This window comes from Euphorbia lathyris, chromosome 5 (genome assembly GCF_963576675.1).
Source record: "Euphorbia lathyris chromosome 5, ddEupLath1.1, whole genome shotgun sequence".
NCBI lineage: Eukaryota > Viridiplantae > Streptophyta > Magnoliopsida > Malpighiales > Euphorbiaceae > Euphorbia > Euphorbia lathyris.
The window spans coordinates 72,802,083-72,809,456 of record NC_088914.1 but is presented as its reverse complement, the minus strand read 5'-3'; positions in this window follow the sequence as shown (position 1 = coordinate 72,809,456).

Below are 7,374 nucleotides of genomic sequence, written 5' to 3'. Positions count from 1 at the left end.
AATCTGGAAAAAAGTCTACTTAAATTTTTTTGGTGAAAAAAGTCTACTTAAATTGAGCATTAATAATAGTAGTAACAATAAATTTGGAAAATTTAAAAAAAAAAAAAAAACGTGTTTTTCTTAAGAACTAAGTTTTCACATTCCAATCCTTCAAATTGTTGCTTCTTTCAGATTTAACAATTCAGTTCCTCATCTCCTCTTTCATTCTTCCACAACTGCTTCATCAACCCTCCTTCACTTCATGTCGGTGTTGGTTTTTTTTGTGCTTTCTAGCTTTCTAACCAGATTTCCTTCATCCTCCCATCCATATAGGTTTTTATTTTCTTATTTACATTTTCTTGTTAGTTTGACATATGTATTCATTGTCAAAGTTTTTTCTGTTAGATCTACATCTATTAACTATATTTCTTTCGTTTCGGTCTCAGGAATAGCAAAAAAAAATGTTTATCTTGTGTGTATATCTATAGATCTGTCAGGTTGCAAACAAATAAAAGAACCAGACAAACAAATAAAAGATTCAGGTGTGAATGTCTGGGAAAGTTTATATGATGAATGAATTGCGGCAATTTTTCAACACGATTCAGCTTATGAGAAGGATTTAATTTCTAATTTGTTTTTTTTTATTTGTACCTTTTACAGGTTTTTATTGCTTTTTATATATTTTTTATATTATTTCTTATTCCTCCTAATTTTTATTATTGACGATTTGATCTAATAAAGTGATACATGATATTTTATATAAAAAAATGGCTTTCACATTCATTAAAAAGAAGTTTTTCACAATCATGGTGCTGAATTTGATGATTTAAGTTTTCATTGTAATCACCGTCCAATTAATGGTGTTGGAATTTCATTGTTTTTTTTAAAGGTTATAAAAGTCATCCTAAATGCAAACTATTTGTAACTCATAATGAGAGGAAAATCTCATTAAATTAGAAGGCACTGCAAATTATGACGATATGACAGATATATGTTTGTAAGAGTACTGCAAAAATTTATTGTTGTACTCCGATCCGATCGTAAGAGAGAACTGTATGAATTTTTATCGAAATCAAAGGCCCTGTTTGCTAAAAAGCGTTTTGGGATAAAAAGAGCTGTTTTCACCAACTTTAGAGGTTTGACCACTGAAACCGCTAATTGGAGTGTTTGGTGGAGAGAGGTTTGGGAGAGAGTTTTGGGATGAAAACGCTAATTTAGAAAAAGCTCTTAAAATGAGCTTTTTCAATTAGCGTTTTGCAATATTAAAATTAATGGACTTCTTTAACCCTAATAGATAGACTCCCTCTTCTCCTGCGCCAAAATTAATGCCCTTATTCGTCTTTTTGCACAAACCGCTATTATCAATCAGCTAATTTTTACCAAACAGGTCTACACAAACAGCTAATCAAATCAGCTAGTCAAATCAGCTAATGTAATCAGCTAACAGCTATTAGCTAATTCCCAAACAGTGCCAAAATCTTAAGAATTCTTTGAGTCCTTCAAAGGGATATAGGCATTGATCTTGTTCCATGGTGTAAAATTGTCACTTGTAAATAAAAGTTTTAAAAAGTGTCATCACACTCTTAGGTGTATCTAAGAGGTACCTCACTTTTATTAAAGGAAAAAGACTTGCGAGATGCTTGATCATTACACGGCGTACAAATTGCCCGCGCCATCAGTCTGACGACCGGATTGGGTTGGTGTGGACACTGTATTTTTTAGAGAAATTTTTTATTATTTATTTAATTAAAATTTTCAAAAATCATTTTAATTGAATAATTGATTTCTCAACTGAGTATGATGATATTCAGTTGAGTAAAATATCTAGTAATTATAAACTGCTTTTTGCACCTATAAATATCTTCAGTTTCTTTTGCACTTTTTCTTCACTTCTCTTTTTCATATACTGCTTTCACTTTTTTGAATAGTTTTCTTTGTGTTTGAAAAATTGAACTGAGTAATTTTTCTTGTGCATGCACATTAGACCGATTCTGAGCTGTGCAATTTTTGTATTTTCTTAGATGTTTTATTTTAAAGGTGGCCCATATTTTTAACTGATTGAACAATTCAGAGGCAGTCTTAATGAACGTCGTAAAAAGAGTGACCTCGTCCGTGACTCATCCCATATTATACTATGTTCGATAACTTTCTTTTTTCTCTGTTCGTGCTTCAACAATTTTAAGACATTCTTTACTGCTTTGACTACCGAACAGACCAATGAGATGGTTGATGTCAACAAACAATTTCCATTTGAGGGGGCTCATTTTCGTTGTTGGAAACAGAAGATGGTGCTCTATCTGACCACAAAGAGGATTGCTTTTGTTCTTACCTTTGAAAAATTGTGCTACTAAAGCTAATTTGTCATATTTTGATATAAATCTGTAAAAATACTGAATTATATTCAAAATGTGACTTTAATGTATAATTTTAACATATTATGAATTTTATTCGAGATATGTTCCTCGCATTTTGAATAAAATTGAATCTGAGTTATGATTTATTAATTAAAGTTTAAATATCAACCAATCAGATTAATATCTCAAATTTTATTAATTTATCGTAAATTATATTTGCAAACACTTATTATCTAAATTGTAAATCATAATGAGTTTTATGTGATATTACATTATGATTTACAATTTAGAACGTATTATAATTAAACGTATAAACATATTTGATTTCTAAATAATAAATTATGACAAATGAATTAAAAAATGGAAAAATAAACGAATTAATGAAAATTGAACGTTTAAAAATGAAATTTGTTAATAAATAAATATTATATTATTACTATAATTATTTCTATTTTTGAATAATTTTGGCAGACCTGAAAGTCGGCCCATCAATATCCAAAGATACCAAAAATTCTCACTTTAAAATTGAGGACAAAAGCAAAATAGTGATGCACATTCGACTCGCGAATATTCTATAAGGTGATCAAATCATATTCAAATGACCAAGTTATCCTATTTCAATGCAAATCCAACAAATACGTAAGCTTAAGGTATTATTTGTACAAGACCAACAAATTCCAAGGCTCGGGGAATTATCCGTATAAGTCTGACGAATTCCAAAACTCTAAGTATTGTCTGTTCTAAGTCAATAAATTCCAAAACTCTGACGAATTCCAAAACTCTAAGTATTGTCTGTTCTAAGTCAATAAATTCCAAAACTCGGAGTTCTGTCTGTACAAGTCCAACAGTCTGTTTGGGAAAAAAATAATTCAAAATTCAATCCAAATTCACATCAATTTCAGGTCAGAATTCAGTCCAAACCTATTCGACAAACAAATTAAACCACAGGGACCAAAAAAGACAATTTACTCAATCCAACAACCTTTAGATTCACTCATTTGCTTTCATTTTTAGTATAAAAAGAGAGTCCCACTTCACTTGCAAAGTCCCCAATTTTAGAAAGATTTAAGCTTTAAGCTTTAGAGGGGGGCAAGTTTCTTTTTAAGAGTGTATTTCTTAAACATCAATACCAACTCTATTCTTCTTCCATTTCTATCATTTTTTTTACTTCTAGTTTAGGAATACCTGCTTTTACTTATTATGTAAGTAGTCTTTACTTTATGAAATTTAAATAATTGTAATTTACATTTCAGTTCATAAAAACTTTTAGGGCAATGCTTTACTGTAAAAAACAGTGAGTTTGTAATTATTGGGTTTGTTTTTATAAAGCCTGTTTTATAAAGAGTAGTTAACAAATTATTTTGTTTTTTTTAAACAGTTTTTACTTTATAAAAGGTTAATTTCTTTAAAATCATTTTAAAGATATTATCCTAGGCTAAGTTCAACCGAGCTCCTTCACCGATCTTTCACGGATCAGTCACATCTCTTTTCATTATATTTTTTTTTACAGACAGATTATAAAAATAACAAAAGCTAACAATTATTTAAAACTAATCTAATCTAACCTAAAATCTAAATATATATAAATATAGGCATATTTCCTTCCCATTTTGCACTTCCAAATCCTCCGTCCTCCTTCGTACTCGGGTTACCCCGGAAATCTTCATCTAAGGATCTCAGTCTATCTATGCCTGCCACAGGGTCTGGAAAAGAGAAAGCCCAAAATGTTAGAACAATAGCTCTAATCGAGAAAGAAATAAAAACGAGGAGAAAATGAAAACAAGAAATACCATGTTGAAATCGGAAGATGACTGCTACCAGCGTTACCGCTACATAAGACATCGTTCATCGTCGCCGTTGTGAGAAGGAGAAACTGTAACGTCCGTAAAAAAAATCATATAATTATTTAATCATTTTTCATATGCTTTCATTTTATCGTATAAAAAAACTATTATATTTTATTGTTTATTATTTTTACTTTTAAATGGTGTATTTTCTTGAAATAATAATAATAACAATAAGAAAAAAAATAATTAAAAAGAGTATAATAGCTGTTTTTAAAGATGATAATCTCTATTAATGAAAAAAAAAAACGTATTTTCTTTTATTTAATTTGTGCTTTGAAAATGTGGAATTAATAGATAAAGATTATAAAAATTAGTTATAAATATTGTGTTGGTTTAAAAGTCTTCCATTATCTATACTCTCTCCCTTCTTCAGTTAAATTTCATTAAAATATTAGTTTTTATTTATTGAATTTATAAATTCGTGCTCTAGTGAAAAACTTAAAAAAAAAAATTCTAATTATTTTGGCACAATAATTAATAACTGTTTTAAAAAATTACAATTTAAAACTCTTTTACTTTATATACATAGAAACTCTATTTATTTTTCTTCTCCTCCCTCAACTTACAGGCCGGCTATATCAAAAAAATTCTTAGGGTTTGATCATTCAACTTTCAAGATCGGGGATGAAACAGAAAATAGACTACAGAAAATTGTATGGTTAGATTTTGATGTTAGAGGTAAGTAATTAATTATGTATAGTTTCTTGTTTGCTTGTTTGTATGTCTATCGTAATTGACTGTTATATTTGTAATGAATGTGAGTAGTTAATTAAATGTACGGTACTTTGATTGTATGTTTGTTGCTATATTGAATAATTGATATAAATTGTTTAATTGGTTTGATCTATGTGTTTGACATGTATATATGATACATTGATGATGATCATGTTGGTAGAAAAATATTTGAGAATAATATTGACGATGATGACATGAGAATGAGAAATATATATGGTAAATGTAAATTTGATTATAGAAAAGGTCAGAGATATGAGAATAAGAGCTTAAACTAGGATATTATATTCAATGGTTGCAATTGAAATAAGAAAAGTGAATATTGTGATTACATGAAATATTGACACCGGGTATTTGTTACGATAGGGTACCTAGAGGTATATTATTGGGCTATCGGGTATTTGTTAGGGTATGCCCATGATATAGAGATTATGGTCATGCAACCATTGAGTATTACTAGACTAGGATAAGCAGTGCCCTTTAATAAAATGACTATTAAATTGTAAATTGATAAACGTTTTGCTTGATAACTAATAAATATTAAGTGCATGTAAACTGAATTGTATGCGCGTGTGGTTGTGCTATTTATATAGTTAGCTATCTTACTAAGCCCCCCAAGCTCACCACACTCTCCACCAGTTTTCTTTTCAGGTTAATGTCATTAAATGCTTAGCGATGCTCGTTTGGATCGGCCAGTATATGGAGTCATCAGTCCTTAAGTGTTTGCTTTTATTTCATAAATGATGTTATTTGGTTTGTGCGCATCAATTTGATGATACGTTGAATATAAATTTATTATTGTCTATATATTTATGGTTTGTGAAAATGGGTGTTACAGAAACGATCCCAGTCGAGGTTGCCGCTGTGATAAGTTCGATAGCCATAGGAGGAGAGACTGAAGCTTTTCGTCTGAAGGTTTTTTTTTTTTGTTGTTGTTTTAGATTAATTTATCTTTAGTTTATATTCTGACTATAGTATAATTTAGTTTCTTTTTTTCTAATTAGTTTAACTCAATTTCTGTCTAATTTTGTTTCAATGAAAATAACTAATTTAGTTAAGTGTAATTTCCATTTCCCCATTAACTCATTAGTTTAAATTATTATCTTTACTTAATTAATTTAAGTTAATTTTCATAGATCAAACTCAATTCTTTTTCATTTAAGGGAAAATTACAAAATTGGGTCAAATAGGAGACCCATTTATATATTTAACCCATTTACTCAACCTACTATACATATCTAGACTATGTTTGTATGACTTTTCCAAAATACCCTTAATATGTTTGTAATTTTACGCCGCGTCTGTCTCCCTCCCGTCTGACTTCGCAGATTTCATGATATGCGAAGTCTGCGAAGATAATGTTTGGGTTATTAGATGATTTCAATTCGCAGATTTCTCAATATGCGAAGTCCGAACGTGTTTTTGCGAAGTGGTATATAACAACAAAAAGGCACAACAACAAGGGATTCTAACATTAAAATCATAACTTTTTCAAAATTTACAGCAAGATTGCCACAATAAACTCCTAACAAATCATTTTAAAGTGAACGTGATGAATCTGGACGGAAATTTCTCACTATATTGGAAGTCCATACCTTTTGGGATGAGAAATGGAAGTCCAGACTTTTTGGGATGGATGTGTCTCATGGTACAGAACAAGATTGGCACAATAACTCTTAACTAATCACTTTAAAGTTGAATGTGATCAATCTTGAAAGGAATTTCTCCATGTATCAGAAGGAAAGTCATCCTATGTGCATCCGAGGACACCGCCTTCTTGCGGGATGTTATGTATTCAACCACTGTTAGGCATGAAATTGACTACATTTTAACGTATTAATTATAATGAATTAAGGGCGTTTGTTGTGTTTTATTGCAAAAAGGAAGGTCTTATAGGTGTTTTTATGCAGATAAGGAAAGTTTGAGCCGAACAGACTGGAAGCAGCCTGTTCGCACATGCCAAGAGGGGATTGAGCCATTCTTTGATCCAGCGGTCAAACGCCGGAACTTCTGATGATGGACAGCGACTAGACGGGATGTAGGTACGGCAGTAGCTGCAGGCAGAGAGGCGGATAAGTGCAGGCGTAAAGCAACATGATGAAAGGAAAGCTCGACCCTTGAGTGTTCAAGGGACAAAATGATCTTCACTACTTTTAGCAATTTTAGATTTCTGAACAATTGACTTTGTATTATAATATATTTTGATCGGATACTTTTCTGGTACCGTTTTGACCTTGGCCTTTCCTTTAAATAGATGTAGTAAGGAAAGATAGGGGATCAGATCTTTTGTAAAAGAAAAACATAGACTTTAACCGAAAGAAAGAAAGCTCCATAGATGGAGTTTCAGAGCTTTGAACTAGCAGATTACTCACTCGCCAGTATGAGTGAGTAATCCTTTTGAATAGGCGCGGCCAGTCGGGGCCGGTAATGTAAGCTTTCTAAGTCTATCAATGAATGAATGG